This window comes from Anastrepha ludens, chromosome 4 (genome assembly GCF_028408465.1).
Source record: "Anastrepha ludens isolate Willacy chromosome 4, idAnaLude1.1, whole genome shotgun sequence".
Taxonomy (NCBI): Eukaryota; Metazoa; Arthropoda; class Insecta; order Diptera; family Tephritidae; genus Anastrepha; species Anastrepha ludens.
The window spans coordinates 2859697-2884759 of NC_071500.1; the positions used below are offsets into that span (position 1 = coordinate 2859697).

Genomic DNA, 25063 nt, shown 5'->3' on the forward strand with positions numbered 1-25063 from the left:
TTAAGACCTGAACAGGTCTTAAGGTGGCTCCAACCGTTGCACTTGTTGTTGTGGCTAATACCAGCTCTGAGGAGAAGTTTTTGGAGCAAAATTGCTCCTGGGACGATATAGGGGGGGATGGTATACGGTTCACTAGACAGGGCTAGCTTTGTGGGGCGGCAGCCCGTGGTCGGGAAAAACCCGAGTCATTCCGGTAACGTAGAATCGGCCGCCATGGGAACGTACCGTTAGTTACAGAATTCGGAACCACTGGATCCGGTCGGAAGGCAACTTTTTAAGAGATGCCCGCGTTCTATATGGTAAAATTAAATTAGCTAATAATAGAGGATTTCCTAAAAATATCAGTTACCTACGATGAGAATATCCGAGTAACAAAGAAGCTTACGAAAAAAGAGTAACTTGCTAAATTTTAATTAAAACTTATTTGCTTCATGTCGCTCATACCATTACAGATATGTTCTTCTATTGAAAACACAGATGTCGCTTTCCTTTGCTCTCATTCAACGATGTGGTAAGGCTAGCAGCTGTCAATGTGACAGCAACGCAATCACTGTAAATGGGCGTATGTGTGTTTTTCTATTCCCCAACAATGGAGTGAATTCTTCAAAGGCGTTTATTTAATGATATTTAAGATACTTTAAACGTGTTGTATTTAAAAATACATGTAAGTTTAAAAAAATTAAAGCTTTTGGCTTTAAAAAGTGTAAATATGTGTACGTAGTGAGTAATTTTTGTGAAGAAAATGAAGGCATTACATTCAGCTGTTTTGCTTGCCTACGCCATCACTCTTTTGTGTGGCCTCATTCGCTTAATACTGCCTGGAGTTGCTGCTGCCAATTTGGAGGCATAATTTTGTAAATAATCTGTTAAGTGGTTAAAACAGGAGTTTTTATTCTTAAAAACGAATTTAAGAATACATATATATATAAATAAATGTATATACATACATATGTAAATGTATTTATAGCAATAACTCTGGTTAATTTTCTGTGTATACTGGTGGCTCACATGCATCTCCCCAATTATAAATAACTAATTAATAAATATATTTCTAAAGAAAACGGATAAAATATGACTTTGAGATTTCCTTTACGAAATTAAAAAATCCACAATTTCCCTTGACATATAAACAAACACTCGATCGTAGTTGGTCGCGCAATTTATCCTGCATGGTGGTTACGGTGAAGTCACCGATCGTCATTGTCAATCTCTCGTAACATGATTTTTGCATAGAGTGGGTCCGGAGCGAGATGGATGCTAGATGAGTGGGTTTATTGGGGCACGTGAATAGGTGTTTAATGTCGTGCGGTGTACCTTCACCGGGTATTTGTTGGATATGTCGGGTCGATTCTGGATAGTTAGAAATTTAACCTACTACAATATCCTGAACGTAATTGTGCCAAAATAACATGAGTCTCTCTCTCTATGCACCTGCCTCATTGGCGTAAAATACGCTTATGGAGGGAGTATTTGATATGATCGCAGCGAAGCATATTAAATAATGGATATTTTATGCAGTATATTATATTTATAATTGCAATTACACATAATGTTATTAAATTTTGTCTCCAATTTTGAATGAAGGTGGTGTATTATAGTATAATACATGCAATTGCATTTAATTGAGAACGAACATGTTTCGATAAATATCTGTGATTAATTCACATTAGCTGAATTTTTCACCCGCATATTTTGTCACTTCCTTCCGTTTCTCTACCATTTTGCTACTGCACAAAATTTTCAATCTACCATTAAATATTTAAATTAGTCATTCGCGCTCGCGCAGCAATGTGCCGTCATTACATACTATATACTCACTTCATCAGTCGCAACTTTTGCCGGTGCGATCGTCATAAGCTATTTGTTTTGTTTTTCGGAGGTTCCACTTGTGAAACTTTTAGTGAGTACGGGTGAGTGCATAGAGCAAGCGGCTCCCAAGAGCTGAGCATTTTAAAGTAAGCAAACCTATTTATAATCATTTAATACTTGTGGCTGTTTCTCTCTGGTTAGGCGATAGCGTTCGGTTTGCCTTCGGTGCGTCAGTGGCGGACACTGATTTGATGTTTGCTCAACTCAGTTCAGTTGAAGAATCGGTGTGAGCTGCTCCAATACGTAAACGGTGCGCGAAATAATTAGTCCTAAGTTTTTCAAATTGATCATACAAAGAAAAGACAAGCATAAAATAAGAATTAGCTACACTCTAACAGTTGTGTTCTAATTGGATCGGTTTATTGTGAACTAATGGTACGAGAACGAAAATGAAAATTGGAGTCTGGTTGCAAAGTGTAGTTATTTGCTTATCTTAATTGCGTATAAATGAGTTCGAGTGTTGTTTAGTGTTTTTGGAAATATAACACATGGTGCTTTATGTTAAGTTTGTGTATGTTTTATAAGCAATTTGTATCTAAAAGTGATACGAAATGGAATTTAATCGATTATGAAATATACAATAGCAAATTTTCATCCCAAACGTGATTGGGAAAAACATATCTACGTTTATGCACTTGTAAATATACATACATTTACACACTTATGTATCATATAACAAGTGTATGGATGAGCCTTAAATAAAACTTGTGTTCTTAAGTGGGAATGATTTCTAACTAAATCTTTCATATACTTTGATGTAGGTCCTTCGCTGGAAGTAATGGCAGTTCGTCAAAACTAAAATAAACAAATGAAACTGTGCTTTAGTATATAATTCAGTGTTAGTGGTTGTTGTAACGAAACATAATAGTAGCAAGATGCTATAAGAAAAGTGTATTGAATCATATTTGGTTGACATAAACAAATGTTTAAGAACTTTTATGAAATTGTGCCCAATACATAAGGTTAAATATGTATGTTTTGATGTATTGTATTTACGCTAATGATCATTTGGTATAAATTCCAAAACCGAAATTTTGTGTTAAACTGAAATATACTTGTAGTCGAATATTCATTTTCGTTGCTTCCAACGCCTCCTATTTACTTCTAAACATTAGATAAAAGAAACGAATTACCTCATCGCTACAGCGCTTCAATTGACTACCTCGAATTTTACCGCCCACCCGTTTCGCTGAACTCACTTTGCCTTGCCAGCTGGCCGTTTGTTTATTTACTGGCCTCTTGGCTTGGAGCACAGCAGAGAGTCGTGTTCTTTGTTTATTCGTATCTCGATATGTTTCTTTTCTACATATTCATATGCAACATAAACGTATGAGTATTTTTTCATTAAAAAATGTTCTTGTTCTAATTCAAGAGCGGGTTCCACTTTACATATACTGGTTATATATTAGTAGGTATGTATCTACTATGACCGATTGTTTTTGGCTAAATTGCAAATTTAAGCATACATACATACATATACATATGTTGGCATAGATATTTTACACAAAGATATTAAATATAAAAATGAGTTCTATTTCGGTATTTGATGTTTGACAGTATGGAGTAGTGAACGTGTTTTGCAGTTCTCGAATATGTTTTTTGTGCGCCAATTCACTTTGTTTAGTATTAATTCGTTAGTAAATAGGTCCATATTTATCCATGTTGTTGCTATGGTATAGTTGGAACTGGTTCTCTTTATGTTTGTTTGTATAAAAAAATTACCAAATATCCTAGATTGAAACATCGGACGTTCTCACGTATATAATTAATGAGGAAAAAAATATTTATTAAGGGAAAATAATAAATCTAATGGCGGCATCCCTTTATATATGACCAAGGGCTTTCATTTGAGCAGTATCCCCTAAAAATTTATTTATGCATATGCGTACGAAAATGTAGCTCCCAACTCCACCCTTTTCATTATTATTATATGTGCAATGCCAGACTGCTTTGTCGACGCCTATCGACCGCAGGGTACATACAGGAAAATAGCAGTACCAAAAAAATATTAGTTTTTTTTTTTTTCAAAAAAATTTAATCCCTGATGTAATTAGAAAGTTTTATTATTATTGTGAAATATTATTCTATTCTTTTACTAAAAACATGTTTAAATCGATTCTATAGCAAAAAATATAAACATTTTTATAAATTAATTTTAAAAAAATTAAGAAAACTGCATTGAGAAAATTTGCAGATACAAAGTTGAAACTAATATTTAGTTGAATTTCTGAAATTTTTTTATTACGGCCGCACAAAAACGAGGCATTATTTTCATTATAGGTGTCCATTATGGCATCAATTTTGTGTATGGGCCCAGAACCATAATATGAGAAACAAAACTAGCAGGTTTTCTTGCAAATTCCAAATGTTCTGGTATCAGGAGTGGCTTTATTTGTGAACTGCGAGCTGCTAACCCAGATTTCCGTCGTTTGTTGCGTACTGTCATGTCAGAAACAGTTACATTTGCCTCTTTTATTTAATTTATATGACTGACTCCATGGCATTCTCTTTGGGGCACCTTACAATTCTGCGATCGTCTTCCAGGCAAATTTTTCAATTGCCTGCTCTTATTTTTTGTTTCGTTTGTATGATTTATAGGGAAACAATAATGACTTCAAAATAATTTTGTAAATGCACTACTATTTTCATGTTCGCAGCTGTATATATATATATATATATAAGTACTTCTATATGTAAGTATGTATATGTATTTACTTATTTATAAAAAATTGAGAACCACAAAGTATATTATGGTGGTGGAGATTTAGTCATTATTCATTACGCAAATATTGTAATGATATTTCTTAAGTCGAAGCGTAACTGTATTCGAGTGACGAAGCAGTGTGCAGATATAATATTTAATTTCATTTAAGATATATTCGTTTGCTTGCTGTTTACTTCTGATAGCGTAATTTTGTTATTTTCGGATGTGTTTTGTTCTTATTTTTTATATGCTGATAAAACCTGCCTGCAAATGTTTTAGTATATGTATATGTACAAATGTACATATGTATTTATGTAAATGTTTAGTTTTTGTATTTTTGTCAGAAGAATTATTATGGCCGTGAAAAGCAGAATATTTCGTAAGCGAGTTGTTTTGTTTATACTTATTTTGCAAAGAATTTGAAAATTTTGCGGGCAGGCAAATTGGTTTATTCACTATTCTTAAAATCATTTTTTTATATACTTTTCTTTATATTTTTATTTTATTTTATATTTTTTGCTTGTTTTTATTTTTTATTTTTTTGTAAAAGTGATTTTTAATGTCAAAGTCCCCATGGTAATGTAAACTATATTAATGACTTTGACAATCAAGACACAAATGGCAAAATCAGCTGCCCTAGTGCTAACCGCAACATTCAACAAATCTGTCGGTTATTTTCCGTTTCGCACTTTAGGATGTAAACAGTTTAGTAGTGTAGTTTAATTTCTTCTTATTATTTTTCAGAAAAAAGAAATTATTTTATCAATAAAATAAAATTATAACATATACCATCCGGACGTCCCGAGATTCTGGAAATATATTATCGAAAAAATAAAAAAAAGCGAATACAAAATACGAAATAACGTGGAATCGCAATTTTTATTTACTTTTCATATCCTTTGAGTGCCATGATTTGGCGTGACGCGACTCGCCGACGTTGAGGCCAATTCATAGCCCCATCACGTTGTCGCCGTCGTCGATTAGTCATAGCTGTCCGTATTCTGTTGTTTTTACGTATTCTCTTCTTTCATTATCAAATGGCACCGTACGAGTAAAAATGTGTGTGCACATGTACGAGTACATACAAATAAAATATTTAACACGAATATATGTACACATATACTATATAGTAGCTACGATGTAAGAAGGGGAACCCATTTATGTTTTTTTTATGAATAACTCAATTCAGTCGTTTTGCCTCTTGTAAATATGTATGTACATACATATTTATAAAAATGTATAGGTATTTGCACACCACTGCTGCTCCCTCAATTTTGCTCAGCTGATAACAAATAAGCGAATGATAAAAAAACAATAAACGCTCATTAATCTAAAAATAGTAAGCAGCACTGTGTTGGGAGCGCGTAGCTCAGCTCCGTCAACGAGAATGGTGAAAATATTTGTATGCGGTTACTAATATATCTACATACATATGTATAGAAGTTGAGCCCCTTTATATTGCATCTTACATCCATCTAAACTAAGGCGACAAGGCCAATCCTTTATGTCTAAAGTTCATCACTAGACATACTTACATGTAGATGCATAGGCAGGTACGGCATGCACAGTATCGGACAGAACATTTATAACTGAAACAGATAAGTGAATACTATCAAATGGTATGTAACAATTTTTTTTAAATTTTGTTGTTTTGTATTTTAGTAATGGAAATTTATTTATATAAATAAAAAATGTCATAATTAGTATCGTAAACAAAAAAGGAGTATAACATCAATAAAAAATGCATAAAAATTAACATTTTTATATTTAGCGTGACATATTAACCAACTCACTAATACCTTAGCTACAAAACAGCAATTTATCTAAATATTTTCGTTGTAGACTCTTTCTTTTATTTGAAATTATATTTCCCGCTTCAGAGAAAAGTCTTTTGCAAATGACAGAGGATGCCACGACAATTAAAAACGCACATGTTTCCCACTCTGTAAGAATTACTCTAAAATTAGGTATTTCACAGTTCAGATAGCGACTCACTTCATCAGTATTAAAAACTGAAATTTACTTGTCCCAGTTTGACCTGCTGGAATGTATTTGTGCTAAATGATAGTTATACATAAGTTAGTGTTGCCTTACAGCAAATAGTGTAAAAAGGAATCAATACCAAGTATCAAACTCGAAAAAGCATCGAGTAAAAATTTCTTGTTTCGGGGGAAAAGTATCGTTTACTGGTATGAGAAATCACTATGGACGCTATCAAATTGTCAACGATAGTCTGGGGTTTATTTCTCCACGCTTTCTTTACTTGTTGAAAAAATCGATGAGCTTTGTAACATTACTGCAATCAATCTGGTTTTTTACAAATTCAGCCATTATGTTTGACTTTCGTAAATCAATATCATTTTTGAAGACGTTAAATTTGGACGCTTCGCTGAAAATGACAGACGCAAAACTGCAACCGTTTTTGCTGGTTACGTTTACTTATAAGCAACTTCTATCCAGGCTGGTTACTGCAGAAATCAGAGGCTGCCAGATGACTAGTGACAGTTCTGGACCCGATAGGCAACTTAAGTTCTTTTACCAATCGTGGAATACTTTCAAACGGATATTTCTTTATCTATCTTACAATTGCAATTTTTTTTTGGTAAACTTTGTTTTGGTCGCCCCTACGATTAAATATTGCGACGGTTTTATCTTTTATGAAGCTGGAAATAATTCGTGGAATTTACGAATTAATTTGATTGTATATTAAGTTTATAAAAACATGTAAAGAAATTAAACACACTCATTATTTTGAACATAGCTGTACAGGTACCAATACAAGTACATATATGAAAATATAAAAGTTCATTTCTTCTAAATAAACTCTGCCCGCTCTCGGCATAAGTAAAAGTCAAATTTTCCTATCGTCAACATTGCTCTGCTTGCTTGATTTTTGCCTTGTCGCGAATAGCCATACATACATACATACATTGTCAATTAAGAAAAAACATATGTACTTATGTATATTAATAAATGACAGCCTTTGTGGCTCCATAAATCTTGGCTTTGTATTTCAAGCAATGCATTTACAAGTACAGTGAAATCTGGATAAGCGAGGGCTGAAGAAGCTTGATTGCGTTTTCTAGCTTTTAGAGGTTCTTCACGTACCTAAGCTTCTCACTCTTGGCGTTGATGAACGGCTTCTTAAAAGTTTCTATTTATATACATATTTACATCAATCTTTCTATAAAGCGATCGATTTTCTATACAATCATCGAACTCAAAAAACGTTAGCACTGTGATTTTTCCTCTCAAACATCAACGATTTTTTTTTTGTCATTGAGACTTTTAAATTTTTAATTGAAAAGAATGAACTGAGTTATAACAGCAAGCGATAGTGGTGACAGATGGGCAGGGAAACTGACACCGTGTTATAGGTGGAGCAGTCAGATTCCAGAGCTCGCTATTGCTAAAAATCTACATTCTTTGTTAAGTGTTTTTAGCAGCCTTTAGAGATGAACAAAATTAACAGTAAGCCGTTTAGAGTTTCAAGGATTTTAGAGTTTTGCTTATCCAGGTTTGACTGTACTTATCGACCTACAATGCTGCCATATTCGCAAGACGTTGTGAGCGTTGGAATTGCTTAATCAAAAATGCGATTGGAATTGGAATACACATTAATACATATGCACATTTGTGTATAAGATATGCATAATCGTTCCCCACTTGACTGCCCGCTTTTTGCGACGCACACCCAATCGCGTTCGGCGTATTGACGCTAATCGATATTAAAAAGCAGGAAAATCGTGATCGAAATCACTAAACAAATATCCATTTGGGGCATTTCGTGGTGAACCAAATAAGCATTTGGCTCATTTGCTTATCCCTTCTTGAAAGCTCACGTCAACCTACATATCTATGTATATATCCATATGAAATATGTATATGTGAAATTGCACAAAAAGTAATCAGTTGCTTTCACTGGCAGGAACAGAATGTAAAAATCGAATGGAATATCGGGAAGTAGATTAAAATTTCCGAATGTGGTATCCCCGCAAAACTAATACGGCAATTCAAAATGACTTTGCTCAACACCTGCAGCGCCGATCCGTTTGATACCAAACGAGGTTTCAGACAGGGTGACCCGCTGTCGTGTGATTTCTTTAACCTGATACTGGAAAAGATCGAGCCGCAGAATTTAATGGCTTAGGCACGATTTTTTTAAGAGCGTACAATTGTTAACGTATGCCGATGAAATTGACAAATCGGCATTAACAACCGCGCCGAAGTACCTTCTGTCATCAAACAAACAATCGGCGCACTCGTGTATCGGCACCTACGTCACTGTTGACAGTAATGGTTTCGAGGTTGTAAGCGGCTTTGTTTATCTAGGATACAGCATTGGCACCGATAACAATGAAGAACCTCTCTTGCCAACAAGTGCGACTTTGGACTAAGTAGGCATTTGAGTAGTAAAGTCCTCTCTCGACGAACAAAACTAACACTTTATAAGGTTCTCATCATGCCTGTCCTATCGTATGGCGCTTTATGAAACTCGGCCAAAATCGCTTAAACGGTCATCGCGCCAATCAAGAAGAAGAATATTAAAATTGATAGACCATTGAAAATTATGCTGCCGCTCATACAGATCTCTCGTTTATGCACTTTGCCATTTAATCAGATTGTGGGTTTACAGCTATCCGAAATAATTAAATTTCCTCTCTTCGTCAGTTCGTTCGTTCAAAGATAGCTACTGTTATCAATCAGAAATGCAAATGCAGCCCATCTTTTTCAAATTTCGTAGTGTTGCAGAGCATTTAGCAGCTTCACAAAGTTAAAATTCTGTGCTCCTGTGTTCCGAGCGTGAACCTTTATTCATTACCCTCCAGTTTGAATTTGTCCATCCCACACGCTTGAGAATTATATTGGATTACTTACCTCTTGTCAACGGTAAATAATAAATGTATTCTCGGAAGGTATAATCTACATAGATCTCAGTATTTTGGAAAGTCACAGAAGGGGTGTGTCATAAAAGAAGATTTCTCCCCCTTGCGTTTCAGTCAGAACGAGCACTAACCAGGCTTTGATTGACCGACAACCAGTTATAGCACACAGTGGACTAAGCTCAATGATAAAGCCAGAAATCTCAGGAAGGTGTGAAGCGATCTGGCAACGGAATATTTAGGGAGCAAGAAATTATTTGCCAAAATGCCCCATATACGTATGTTTGTAAATAATAATAAACTGCGAAACGAATACTCCTTCGTTTGTGTGAACGTCAGCGTAATTTAAATGAAATCCCCTTGAAATCTTCCGTTTGCTCAGGCTCCTAAGAAGGTTGCGTAAGAACTTTTGTGTGTTGCTTGGTTGAATCGTAATACCGTTTGATGCTGTCAGACCGTTTCTCCCTTCCAACATAAAAAATTCATGTCATGAAGGTTAGTCATATATGTACGAATATTACATATGTATATAGTGCACATTCTTTTTTTTGCCAGAACTTCTGTGTATTCGTTAAAATAACAAGCAGGAAATCTTTCAAGTGCCAACACACTCACAGCGTACTACGCGCATAAATACATCAGTACACATGTACATTTCGCATTTGTACCTATCTACATACATACAAACAATGTGTATGAGCTCCTAATGCAATTTATAGTTCCGCCAGAGATGGTCGAGAGGTTACACACAACCTGCTGCAGTCCTCATCCATTTCATTCGGACTTATGAACTTGGCAGCTTACTCCTCCATTGCAGACGTTGGTGTTATTGTTGGCGATGAAAATGCCACGTTTTATAGTTGTTTCCGTAGCAACGGTGCCCGACTGACTGGAGCCTAGGAATTTTATACATCATATTCGCACATTTCCATTGCTCTGGCATGGCAATAGTCACATGTGTAAGGAATTGGAAGCACTTGTCTATTTATTAGATAACGACATTGATGTGACGGAGCAGATTCACGAATTTTACTGTTGACGTACACGTTTGTTACAACGAGTACTTACATGTTTTTTATTGCAATTAAAATAATAAAAAAATACACACTTTTATTAGGTGTTTGGTCGAGGTCCTCCACCTATTTGTGGTGTGCGTCTTGATGTTGTTACACAAATGGGTTAAGCTGACTCCGAACGGTGAATGGTTATTTATGAGGAGATATTTCATGACAGAAACACACTTGGAGGCTTGCCATTGCCGTCCGGGGGCCGACCGCTATTAGAAAAAACGTTCTCTATTATTTGATGTTCATGCACGGCTACGGCGGCTGCCAATTTATTATAATTGTCTAGTGCAAAATGGAATGGAAAGGAATGAAAAGCAATTATAGAAGCCCCTCTCTATGATGTGGAGGGACATATCATCTGCCTAATATTTTAAATTATTATTTTTATATGAAACTAGCCTAAATGCTTGGCATTGCGCTTTTGCTTTCGTGGAAACGATTTTCAGGCTGAGCTGCCTTCAAATACTTCACAAAAGCCTCGTTGTATGTCTTTCTGGGTTCACTGACTTTGGAAAATCAAATAAAACACATGGACTGCAGCAACGTCACTTTCTAATACGTTCTTAACTCTCTTCCAAATAACATATATAGCTTTATTAAAATTAGTTTTCTAATATGGGTTCAGGTCTTTCTTCTTCTTATTTTGCGTAGCTTTATCCTATTTCGAGTCGGCTCTGCTTGTGCGATATATCCAGGTCACACGGTGCTGAATCGTCTCTTCACTCACGCTTTAATTTTACATAAGGGAAAGCAATTGCAGCAAATTAATCTGGATATTCGCTATTTGTAGTAAGGATCTTTCTAAAGTCACGCCTGGATCTCAGTAGTGAATTATTCCTAGACTGAACCTTTTTTATGCCATATTTGACATTCGTTATAATAATAAAACTTATTATTAAAATGGTCGATCTTTAAGATCAAAATATCGCAAAATTCGTGATTTTTTTGGTGGAAATATTGGACCGAATGGGTCGAATTTGAGTGAAAGAATTTAGCACGGGCAACTCTTGCTACTAATGACGCTTTAGGCTCATTTGGCCGATTTTTTTTAATCGACTTTTATGTTTTTTTGCATATTTAAAAAGGTTAAAGCTTCCATACTTTCGTGAGAATATAGCCGCTGTACCTCGACGTTCTCAACAATTAGGCATTTATGAATCGACTGTTTGGCGGATTTTACCTGTGAGCGTACTCGTGGTGGGCATTTAAATGATGATGACACCATTTTTCGCTAATACTTGGTAAGAGCCGTTTTTTGAAAAAAACGAAACCTGAAAGAATCTAAATTTTTACATGTTTTTTTCTTAACCAACATCTAGGCGCGCTCTTTAAAAGACCATTTATTTTTTATTGACATTATTGTCATCAGAACTTACTATAAAAATATCATTTATGTTGTTTTATTCTCTCAACGATTTCTTTCTTTGCATCCCATCATGAATATTTTTCTTTGTAATATATAATTTTCAAAATTTTTTAAAAAACTTTTTTACAGAGATTTTTTGAAATGTTGTGAGCCTTTGACGAATAGCCGTTTAATAATAACAGAAAATGTGAGTATCTTTGATTTGCGGTCTATTTTTTTTTTAGTCGTTTAACCCTTTGCATTCAAAGCTTCTTTTCATTCACATCTCGAAGTGAATCTTAACGTCCACTGTTTTTTTCCTATTGATACGCCAAAGTGTTTGTTCCATTCAGTTGTGGATTACAGGGTGTTAATGGAAGTCAACAAAGAGAAAAGTCGGTAGATTTTACAATTTCTGTTTGCTAAAGGTGAAAATGCAAGACAGGCCGCTGAAATTGTAAATTGTGTTTATGATGCCGATACTGCAATAGCTAATTACGTGCAATTTTGGTTTCATCGATTACGTTCAAGCATTTTTGAAGTTAAAGAAAATATCGAAAAAATCGATAAAATCACAGAAATAATCGAAGTGGGCCACCATTTTAGTAGTCGTAGCATCGCCCAGCAGGTAAAGATCAACCATAAAACAGTTTTAATCCATTTGCGCAAAAATTTTACGCAAAAAAAATGGACTCCTTTTTCCCCAAACTAATATATTATAATTTTCATAAATATGTAGATTTATAATATATTGGTAATTGCATAGAGAAATGAGTCATATATGGCTCATAAACTTATTTCAAAACGCTCTTGTGAGTCACATATGACGCATTGGACAGAGATGTTGGTAAGTCAACGTTAAGATGTATACCGAGTAATTCTAACTTTTAGAGAGTTATCGAAATAATTCGAAATACCAATAAATACAACAGATACTAATCTCGATTCCATTATTTGTTACTCGATTATGTTACTTATTGTACTATCACACGAGTACACTGATACGAGGATAAGAAATACACATTCGCAGTATAATAGTGTTTCAGCATCTCCATTACAATTCATAGTGTTCGATAGAATAATAGAATAGTTTTTTAAACACTTTCTCGATTAGCCGTAGAAGGCTTTCTTTGCACCAACGCGATTTTTTGTTGTTGTTTTTGCTTAAGACAGTTGTTTGCCCAAAGCGTAATAGGATAGGATGGCTTGAGAGCAATAAACAAACATTACCCCCTTCTCTATGCTTTCAACAACAATGTAGCCAAAGAGTGTAATAGTTTGAAATACGAGTAAATAAAAGCCGAATGCATTGTTGAACAAACTAACAGTATTTATACAGTGAGCGCCTCATCACAATGACACAAATCAATCAAAGACTTTAGCTTTTGAAGCTCTATGCGTCTCCCCCGCTTTATAGCCAGAGCTAGATAATATGCGCTAATAGCAACGTATGCGCGTATGGGGGTGTTTCCACGTGCATACCCCGCAGTAAATTGAACTAGCGCAAGATACAATTTTGGCTTGTAATAGTTCTCAGGCTATAGGTGACGTTTAAAAAGAGATGCTCTTCGCTGATGCACACACTGGATAGTTGCTATTCATAAATTAACCATCTCCAATTTTCATATCAGCAGTCTTTATGGCAAAACAACGAAATTTTCATTCTGCATCCGGTTGCTTTAATTCTTAGTGACTATCCTTAATTTTACTGCGGTTAGTAGTAGTTTGTATGTACATACATGCATTTGTATGTATTGCAATAAATACGCACACAAGCATTCACACAAAGACTTGAAGACTTGTCAACGCTGTGATGTTTATTTGACTTCGTATCCAGCATAAAAAGGGTTCAATTAGCAGTATTATTTTGCCGACGCCGCCTGCTGATGGTTATCTCGACATAATTTGCCACATTATGAGTATATTATTTGGCCAATTCCACTTGCAGTCTCCCATCGTCATGGTGTGGATGTCAATGAATACAATAAGATTAATTTTTGTTTGCGTGCACTCTCTTTAGAGCACTTGTGTTGTTGCTTTAACCCTACATGAAATCTCTTGAAGTGGTGAATCCAATTTTTGGTTCACAACTAGTCCGATTTCACAAATTGTGAACTACTTCCCTACTTCGTCGTGAGTGTAGCGGCTTCTGGTATGCTTTGCTTTTTATTTTCTCAAGATTTGGTGCTATTCAATAAGAATTTCAACAGGAACAACTGATGCCGTGTAAAATTCACGAGCTGTTCATATGGAAAAGAGAAGGAATGGTTTTGTATTCAGTGCTGGAGAACTTCTAGGCTTAGGAACACAGAAGGTACCGATAAAGCTGATGAACGGGCTAGAACAAATCCGAAGCGATAGAAATAGGCTGTCACCAAAGCGTGTGGAAAAGGGCAGATCTTGCTCTTTCAGAAGCAGGCCGTTGACAGATGGACTAATACAGATACCTGCGAAATAACTAAAAAAACGTGGCCCAATTTCAAGAAATCCAGAATTGGCCAGTTGTTAAGAAAGCCACGAGCAGGCATACTCGGAATTACGTCAACAATAACCGGGCACAGGCCTTTGGCAGACCATGCCAGAAAGATGGGTTAGCCATACAACAGTAGATGTTGAAGCTGCAATCAAGAATAATCTAAGAAAGCAGTATTTCACTATTTGCGTGAGTGATCAAGTCTGGGTGCTCTGCGCCATAGAATGTGGAGAAATCTCGATAGTTCATAGTCAAATCAAGATGATTCGACTAATAAATAGCAGTGGTTCTATGGTACGCCTATTTCAAATGCAACTTGTTTTATTTCAAGAATGATATGTTTACCAAAGATATCTCAAAACTTACTTGCGTTTCTGGTTGTTCAATGTGTTCAACTTACGTTGTCCATTCGAAGCTCATCCCCTTCTCGAAGGGAAATATGTATGTACCTACATACACGTACATATTTATAAGACAATATCTGTTTTCCATTAAAATTTTAATTGAAGCCCATTGTACGCCCTTAAATAGTAAATTAAATTAGTAAAATTAAAAGACCGATTTCAGGACGGTGCAATTTTATGACAATCTTAGTAAATTTTTTTAACATTTTCATATTAAATTTTGTAAAATACTAATCTTTTCGCTTCTCGCACACAAACGCACGATGATCTTTAGTTGAGAAATGAACGAGTGCTAAATTTGCAGAACATTAAAATACCCACTTTCCCCTCTTTGTATATGGTTTGCATATTTTTTAATCCATTTCGGTACTATTTCAAATATAATATGAACGTTGGAAAACTAAGATTGGTTATAAGTTCGTTATCAGTTCGACATTCATATTAGATACAGCTACTTTTCGAACGTTCGTTTCAATGTTTACTGATCTGAAATTGTATTGTATGAACCTGTTGATTGAAAACCCCTGGCATTCTATGCGTAGGGTAACCAAAATATTAAAAATAATTTTTTTGCTGCTTTTCTTGCGGCCTCGTCGTTTTTTTGTGTTTCATATAAAAATAAAAGCCAAGGTAAACAAAACATTTCGCTGTTTTTAATCCACATTTTAATAAAAAAAATATGTACATATGTATAAAGCTTTTGGTCAATTGTATTTCCAAACAAATTACATTGCGCGTATGTCATATGCAGTTGTACGCGCACATATTTAGCCATATATACGTATTTGTGTACGTGCATGCAAATCTTAGTTTGACCAGAGCAGTTTTTGGTTTTGGATCTTTCATGAAAAATTTTATTTTACTTAAATTTGACTTAAGGTGGATTCTAAAATTACAACAACAAATAAAAAAATGCAATGCCTGGCAGGTAGAAAATGCTAAGTTGATTTAAGTTGTTTGGTCAAAAGTCCACCCACTGCCATGTAATTCACTGGCGACTGCGAGATAGCGTTTCATCAGCACGTAAAGGCTTTGAAAGAAACAGACGGTTTCTGGCACACAAATTACGCATTATGATGAGCAAATATCATTGATGGGTGTCTTAGGTTAATTTTTTGTTTTTCTTGTTTTTGTGATTTTTGGCTGTCGTTCAATTGGCATCTGCCAATGTATGTGTTGGGGGTTCGCCATATGTTTCTTTCTCCCTCTCAAAATTGATGAATCACCATTAAATTTTTAGAAAATGTATTTTTCGTCGAACTGTGAATATTTGTAGCCCCCCAGTTGTTGTGTTGATTCTCAATACACTGCCAAATTATCTATGTATGTTACATATATGAATGCCAGTATTATAATTTTTATTATATTAATTTTCGCAAAAAAAGGTAAAAATTAAGCACACATTAGATTTGCTTAGCTGGTGTCATATTGCCACTTACAGCGCTGAATGAATTATGAAAATGGGAATATAAAAATCTATCGAATCTGATTCTTGAGGGTAATGAATTACCAGCCAAACAGTTTCGTTTTCAATTATTCATTCGCTTGCGATTTTCACATGAAAGCAATTTTATCTTGTGCTGATTCATAGCTCTCGCTTAAGTCATACTTATGTACATATGTATGTATTCATTTATAAATACTCGAACATACTTTTTAAGCGCAATCATACAAATTTAGTCAGTATATACATACACGAGTATATATTTACGTAAATATGTGCATAAACACGTACATATGGGCATACGCTTATACATAATATACAGAGAATTTATGCACTAAATTATTTTTAATTTTAATCGGTATTTTATTAACATTTTTTTACCAGACACAATCATTTAAAAATTTGCTTTTTAACAAATTATGTGAAACATACAAATTCGTAGATATTACGTTTCCACCGTATGGAATAGTCGTATGTATAAGTATATATAAGAGGTGCTTACATCCTTTGTTGGTTATTTGGCTGTGCTCCTCCTCACCCAATTTGAAGCCTCTTTGTATGCTGTACACCCAATTAGACTGCGCGTTGTTATCGGGCATCTCGGTGAATTCTTTTCGATCTTATGATTTTTTAAGTTCGCTTTTTAGTTTTTAAATTTTAGTTCGCAAAACTGAAGGAATGTTCAGGTACTCCTTCATTGAATTAGCTTGGAAACAGACTGGGCCTATGCACCATCGAGACTATTTGGATCCTTCTTACTGTTGAAGTGTAGGAAAGGAAGCCCAAGCAATAGTTAAATTGAAAGGAATGATAGAAAAAAGATGTCATCAGAATGCTAGCCACCGCTTCTAAATATTAACGAAAAAAAAATTGCCGCAAAAACTTGTAATTTTTTCATACAGGTTTAGACCAGCAACATATTTCACTTTGAAACATTTTAATTTTTGCTTTGTGCTATGTTTATGGCTTTTAACCCTTTGCGATCGACAAACTTCTCTGATTTAAAGCAAATATATGAATATTACAATAGAAAACACAGAATGCGTTGAAACTGATTTATTGTGTTTAATAGTACTTATATATCTGTAAAGGGTGATCAATTGAAAGGTATTAGACTTTAAATTGAAATAAAACAACAAAAATTCAAATTTATTGGGCAATCTTTATTACGTCTATGTAGAACCATTCATAACATTTACAATATTTTTTAAAGACAATCCCTTTCAATGGTTGGCAGTAACTGCGTCGTAATTCGGCCATCCGTACACACCAATTTTGAATGACTCGCTGGAGGATTTCGGTCGGTATCTCTTGAATAACTTAGTAATGTAGGCTTTCAATGACTCAATCAAAGCTGGTTCATCCACAAAGCATTTCGACTTTACATAACCTCAGAAATAAAAGTCCAAAGGTGTGATATCACACGATCTTGGTGGCCAAACTGCTTATCGAAACGACAACTCAGTAAATCCATTGTTTCACGGGTTGTATGGCAAGTAGCGCCGTCTTGTTGAAACCAACTGTTGTGGAGTTCTCGGGTTTTAATTTGCGGCGTCAAAAAGTCGTTTATCATGGCGCGATAGCGTTGCCATTCACTATTACATTGGCGCCAGTCTCGTTTTTGCAGAAATAGGAGCCGATGATTCCTCCAGTCCACAAGCCGCACCAAACGATTGTTTTTGTACTACTGTACCAGTTAAATGGACCTTTGCTTTTAAAAGTTCATTGGCAAGCGGGATACTTGTAAAATATCTATCAGTATACAAATAATAGCCCTCAGCATTTGAAATGTTGTCCAGCAGTTGTTTAACTAGAGTCAACTAGGAAGTTCTGGCTTCTCCAAACCCTCAGTTGTTATATAGTGGGGCAAAATCGAGTATACATGTCCGTTTCCGCATCCGCCAAAACGTAAATTCGTATGCCCTATTTGGTCGGCTGTTCGGGATTAGACGTTATGAACGCAAGTTTTCCCTTGAACTTGACGATTGACTCAAAGACACAAATATCCTTACCAGGTATAAAATGCTGTGTAAACTTGGAGTCGATATTTTGCAAAAAGTTGTTTGCCTTTCCAAACCGGGTTCTCAATGTTTTATTAGAGGATCTATTGCCTCGTAGATGTAACATCCAGAAAATTTGGCGGAATCGGTCTCTTCTAATACCTTCGTATGAATGCCAAATTGACTTTTTGGCCAACTGTTCCTCACTTATCTTCATTTGTGCATATTCATTAGTGGTTTCCAGCATTTGATCTATCAATATATCGGTTAAATATAATTTGAAAAACTCCAACGGTCTTGTTATATTCTGAGATGTTTGCGGTCCTACGATTCGCGAAGTAGTTCTGAACGTGAAATTAGAAGGCAAGTCGTATTTTTCTGTTACGTCCTCCCATTCATTATTTCTACTTGAGCCGTATCTATCTATTCGTCATCATCTTCACTATTCTCCATGGCACTGCCAATTCTTAGCCAACTGTTCCTGTCTTTTAGGAGGAACTGTGTAATCGTCGCTACTGTCACTTTCACTGTTCATATTTTCATGATGTACATCAAATTCTAATGCATCATCACTACTTTCATTACCTTCACAATCATTCTTAAACTCCTCTATTTTTGAGTATACGAGTACACTAAAATAAATTTAAATTTTGGAGACAAATTTTATGATATATACCTACAGTTCTTTTTAATTTTAAAGTAAGGCGTAGGACGTGCAGAGTGGCTAGGTTTCTACTTATCTCAACTCTCAACGCTGATCCCGGAAAACTTTCCTTTCCTCTCGGTGACATCTTGCCGCCGACTGGAAGCACCGACTTTTACGACGATTCGCGAATGTCGCCAATGTGGCGGCATCGACCGCAAAGGGTTAACATATTAAGTATATCTATAAAGTACATATATATGTATATATATATATATATATATGCTCTGTAAATAATCTATATATGTAGAAAAATATGCATATTTTAGTTTATATTGGTTGGTGGTTGTTTTGCTCGGTTGATCTGTTTGCTTGCTGCGTACGAGTGTTCCAAAAATAAAAGTCGAAACTGAATCAAGTGTTCGAAGAAAATTTTTTATTTCTTGTTTTCTATAAGTTGGTTGAAAAATTGAAATGAATTCTGTGAAGAATAGGTTAGATTTATGGAATTTTTGATTGCATGTAGACGAACCGAAACTATTATTTCGATTTGCAAAACTTCGACAGAATGCGCAAAATTGCCTTGGGTAACTTGTCAAAATGTTAATTATCTATGGGAATTTGTATTATTTGTGTATGTATTGTATTTCTACAGGTGCATGTAAACTAATTCACATCATCAGTCTACTACTACAGACACGAGTATAGTCTGTGATTGGCTGCCGATGGCCGGTACTTGATCATTTTAACAAACAAAAAAGATTAAACCCGAACAAATTGCGGTGTCACAGAACACATGCACCTGTGTGCGTGAACGGAACTTTCGGATTTCAGAATAAAACTCGAAGCTTACAGACGCACATATGCACAGAAAGTGCAAGCGAGTTGCTCATAAAACAAAGTTGAATTCGAGAATACCAAAACACGTGTTGAAGAGATAAGTTGAATACCTCACATAAATTATTTGCTGTTGGTTTTTTTTCTGTTCATTGGCAAGGCGTTTTATCTATGAATTGCTATTATAAACAATGGGCCACTAATAGACAAAACATAAATGCATATGCAGTGTGGTCTCTCTTAAGGAAACGAATAATGTGTTCGCTTATGAGAAAAGTGTTAAAACGCTAATAATAATTTGTGACAGATTTTTAATCAGTTTTATTTCCAAAACCGAAATGTGTGTATGTACACATACATATTTGACAAAATAAATAGAATTTCCATTAATATAGAGAAATAATAGAAATGTTAAAAACAGTTTTTTTTTTTTAATTAAAATAGTCAGATAAAAGTCAGAATTTTTAGCTTGACGACCTCAAAGAGGTATATTTCAATGCCTTTGTGGTCGGTCTTATATAAAGAGAAAGCTTTTAGCTTTTTGCTAAATAAACCTCTTTATAAGAAGTTGGTTTGTCCGCAATCACATTTTATAGTTTATCTTAAGAAGAGTTGGCCAGCGATTCATGAGATAGTAGAAGCGCTCCAACGGCTATCGTTATTGGAAATGTCTGTTTTTCCAAAACTAGGCTTTCTAGAATAATTTTTCACTGTCTGTTAACTCAAAAACTTCCTACCCGGTCATCGGCATCCCCCTGACTGGTGTTAAAGGCGGATCGCAACACTTATTTCTGAGGGAAGCGCATAAGAGATGGAGCTCCATTTCTTCATTTGTTATTTCGAAAACCCTTTTGGCAATACGATATACGAAGGAGTCAGAAAGTCCTTTGGACTTCTCGCCATTCAATTTCCAAACTCGAAGCTGTGCTTACCAGTCATTGGACGATCGACACACGCGGGGAAAAGCTGGATATACCATTTAACCCCAATTACAGAAGCTATCCACTCTTTTAGAGAAGAAGACTATTGAACTCTTTCTCTATAAATGCCCGGGTTTGGCAGCTAGACTATTAAGGTCGCTGTGTGCTCCTTTCTTCCACAGCCTGCGGCAGTGCCCCAACCTAAATCCCATCAGTTTTGTCCATTACATCTACAGCTCTGGCTGGCTGTAGATATCTGCTTGTTGGAGATCTCATAATGGCCAGAGTGGTTCTTCAGCCATTTCACCAACCTACCTACCTACCTGTGAAGTCATTTCAATTCAAGAAATGATGCCGATTGGTTCAAACGATAATAATAACATTTAATGAAATGATTTTGTGAATGAAACGAAGTAACAGTATTGTAACAGTAACATATCCGCTTATGAGGAAATTAAATTGTCTTTGATAGAGCGAAAAGTGTTCTCCGCTCAAGTGAAACATATTTAAAAAATCCCTGAGAATTCTTGTGGTACTGAAAAAAATGTCCGCTTAAGAGACAGAGTACACTGTAACTGTAAAAAAATGCAGTCAGACATTCATGTGTTTGTATGCACATAGATATACATATATGTAATTGTATTAGTAAATGACGGCATACAAAACTTATAATAATGTGTTGATTTTGACACGCCGTAAGCACGCCAAAGTTCAATTTCACTTTTATGTGTGGCATGCAACTCGTTCGTATTTGGAGCATACACCACAATGCACCACCTATGGCTGTCCGCCTACACACACGTATTCAACAACAACAAACGTGACATTGTTTACATCCGCCGAACAGACAAGCTGCCTGTCTAATCGATGGACGGACATAGTTTCCGTCCCACACGACGGCTACGCATCACTTGCTATGAATGCATATTCTTATACAGTAATCAAGTTTATTTATACCGCTACAGAGGTGCTATTGCCTTTAGCTGAGTGATTTCAATGTGGCCGTTACGCTATGCCGGCCCAATTGGTGCACCAATAATGGACAACAAGCAACGGTAGCGAAGGTAAGGCGTTTATGGCCTTAAATGGGTCAAATGCCTCCGCACCTGCGCTGCTCCTGCTAAATCACCTTTCAGTCTCTACGTTTGTGTATGTTTGTATGTATATGATATCTTTTCTAGCTACCGACTGCTTCTACAGCTCTTTTACACATATTTGTCTATTTAATTTGTGCGTGTTGTCGTGCGTTCGGCACGTGGCCCAAGTCGTCTGGTGGACTGGTTTGTACATGCACCCAGTTCTTAGTGTTGTTGCATTACACTCCACAGGCGCACTTTACTCCACTAGACTTGTATAGTATATATTTCATGTCTGTATGATGTGGACGAGTGCGTATTTATTCGCACTCAAATTATTCGATCGGTTCTCTATTTATGTTTTCGACTTCTAACTCTTCTGACGGCAAACTGGAAAAAGAGATTACGGCCGAAGTAGTCGTAACGTCAAAGGTGGTCGCCATCACTTCTTTCTAATAAAGGCCCTGGTAGCATTCCTACACTTGAGAGGTTGAGGTGGACAACTTTGATGCATTTGGCTACAAATGGCTATCTAGTGGAGAATCCAACATTCTATTGAAGGTAAAAGAAATTGGAAAAATAATACACAGTAAGAAATGTAAAAGTAATTACATACTTTTTAAGTCAAATGCATTCTCCGTGCAAGTTGCTTTCCGCTATTAAAGCTATTTCGAACGAGAACGTTGAACCAAGTTGAGGACTTAAAACAAAGCCTAGAAGTGTAAGAGTGTGTAAAAATTGAATATAATAACTTTGACTATCTCTGTCGATTTTTTTCGCTGTGTAGATAACCTTAAGCTTGGGTGTTGATTGATTTTTAGCAAAAGCCTTAATGGAAAAACCTGATGCCACCAATTTGGTGTTTGAAATGTGGTAGCAACGACGAAAGCAGCAGCAGAGTATGCAGCAGCCAATGCAAAGGAGGCTTACATTTGTAATGCGCGGCTTGTTCTGCTCCGTTTGATTCGTGGCATTGGATGCCAAGTTGCGGTGGCATAAACCGCATGTCCATTGCTTGACTGGCATTGTTGCCCCGGTTTGCCGTTAGGTTAATGTTTTCTCTTGTTGGTGTGGATATTGGCTGATGGGATTGTACTACGTGTATATCGCTAAATATACAATTTTAAGCTAATGGAAATTAATATGGAAAGCTAATTTCTTTCACCACTTATGTGTGTGCTCCCTTTACTTCTCTTGCTCACATCATTCATTCGAATAGATGGGAAGTAAAGCTTCATCAGATCAATTGCTGCATTAACTAATATTTTTTATTTTTCATTTTCTTAGATTCCTCACATCGAAAGTTAACAAAGATAATCAAAACGAACGACCTCAATATCGCAATTTTACAACTATCGAAATCTATAACTTCCTGCTTTAATCAAGGTGAGTAATAAAGTAATGTAATAATGTAAAGGAAGAATGAGGTGGCAAATTGTTGATACTCTCCTGATAAGAATGATAAGAAAACGTAAATAGTATGGGATTATATGGATCGTTAGCAGATATGGCTGTGACAGCGCTATTTCACTTCGTATCTGCTTGTAAAAATCTATTATACTTATACATTGTCATGGACAAAAAAACGTCTTAGAATGAGCTAATTACCATTTAGCACATGGACTGAAAAGTCCCGGGCCTAACAAAGGAAGCATGTTTTTTGTTCAAAATTAGCATTATTCATCAATGTAACTTCCGTCAAGGACAACGCAATCATTCAAGCGCCACTCTAACATTTTAATAACTCTTAGAACGATTTATCTCTTGTCTCAAAATGGGCCTCCGATTAAGCGATAACTTCTATCTGTTATTTTAAAGTTAGTATTAACTGAAAAAGAGGTGAATGCAATTCAATTAGTGCCATCTATGTGTTGGGTCCGGGACTTTTCAGCCCATGTGTTATATGGTAACGTTAAAAATAATTTGTGGAATATATAATCTTACCCATTTTGACGAGATTTTGAATAACATTTTTGAAAAAGAAAAAAGTGCTATCAATACATAAATGGTTCGCAAGAAATTTGACATCAAATATGCTTCTACACCTCTCGGGTTAATAGTATAAAGAATATCAAATCGCTGAGCGAGGATCGTCGGTAGGAGCGATGCCGTCGAGTGATATTCGACAAAGTTTGCATTGAAGGCGAAAACGTGAATCCTAGATTTTTTAAATTGATTCAAATTATTAAAGTTTTAAAAATCATGTTTATAAGGTGCAAGGCATTTCTGCAAGTTAGGCAACGTTTAAAAAATAGATTTGTTAACATTTTTCACTTACAGCTGATTTTGTCAACCGGCGGCAACAGCTAAATTAGAAATAAATCTATTCTCGATGGACTTCGTTGTCGATTTAGTTGTATTCTTTTTCTCACAACTTCTACTCCTTGACTGAAGATAACCCCTTAAGCGATTTTGGCCGAGTTTAAGAAAGCGCGCCAGTCGTTTCATTCTCGCGCTAACCGGCGCCAGCTGAAGCCAAGTCCTTCTCCACCTAATCATTCCAACGCAGAGGCGGCCTTCGTCTTCCTCTGCTACCACCTGCTGGTACCGCATCGAATACTTTCAGAGCCGGATCGTTTGTATCCGCTCGGACGAGAAGAGACAGCCAACGAAACCGCTGGATCTGTATTCGCTGCACTATGTCCATGTCGTCGTAAAGCTCATACTACTCATTGTTCCATCGCTTACGATACTTGCCGTCGGCAACGAGCAAAGGTCCAAACATTATCCGCAGAATCTTTCTCTAAAACGCTCCAAGGCAGACCTTGTAAAGTGCACCATTCCTCAATCTTATTCAGAGTTCTCTGTGTTTTTCCACAAATCTCCCTGCGAGGTATCCCGGCTGATAGTGCACAAACCTCATCCGCATGAGCTCGGATGTGAACGAAGTCTTCCATTTTTGTTAATAGGGAGCCCACTATCAAACACCAGAAGAGAGGCGAGAGTACTTCACCCTGAGGGAAACCTCTCCCTCCTCTGCTATGGCACAAAGGCCGCTTTGCTCGCCTACAGTCAGCAATATTCTAGAGATTACGATTGATGCTTTCTTGCCCCAGAGCACATAGAGTCAATGCTAGCATTGTTTAACTTGCTATGCATTCTAGCGGGTGTATACGTAATATTAAGGGTAGTTTTTAAGTTTAAAATTGTTTTAGTTTCTTCAGTAAACGTTCCAAATTTCAACGCCGGTTTCCAAACTATTTGATAATATTTGACGTGATATATCAGATTGACTAAAGGATGGGGCTTGCTTGATGTATAAAGATTTGAGTTCATCCGAAAATTGTGACGTCAGATGGCGCCTGGCAACACTATGTTAGAAGTGCCCAAAGCCAGAAATATAAATAGCAACCCTCGTACTAACACACCTTTCAAAATGGTCGAGCTTTAAGAACAAA

General features: G+C 36.0%; 1 protein-coding gene across 3 annotated transcripts in view; it reads left to right on the forward strand.

Annotated features, from left to right (window-relative positions):
- The first annotated feature begins 552 nt into the window (after positions 1-552).
- Positions 553-25063, forward strand: part of LOC128861552 (talin-1) — a 56401-nt gene continuing 31890 nt past the window's right edge. For 2 of the 3 annotated variants that reach the window (XM_054099754.1, XM_054099756.1), the window contains exons 1-2: positions 553-664; positions 22953-23051. The gene's annotated coding sequence lies outside the window, so the exon portion shown is untranslated. Of the gene's footprint in view, positions 665-2127; positions 2245-22952; positions 23052-25063 lie in introns of those variants that run through there. The other variant, XM_054099755.1, reaches the window with a different exon arrangement.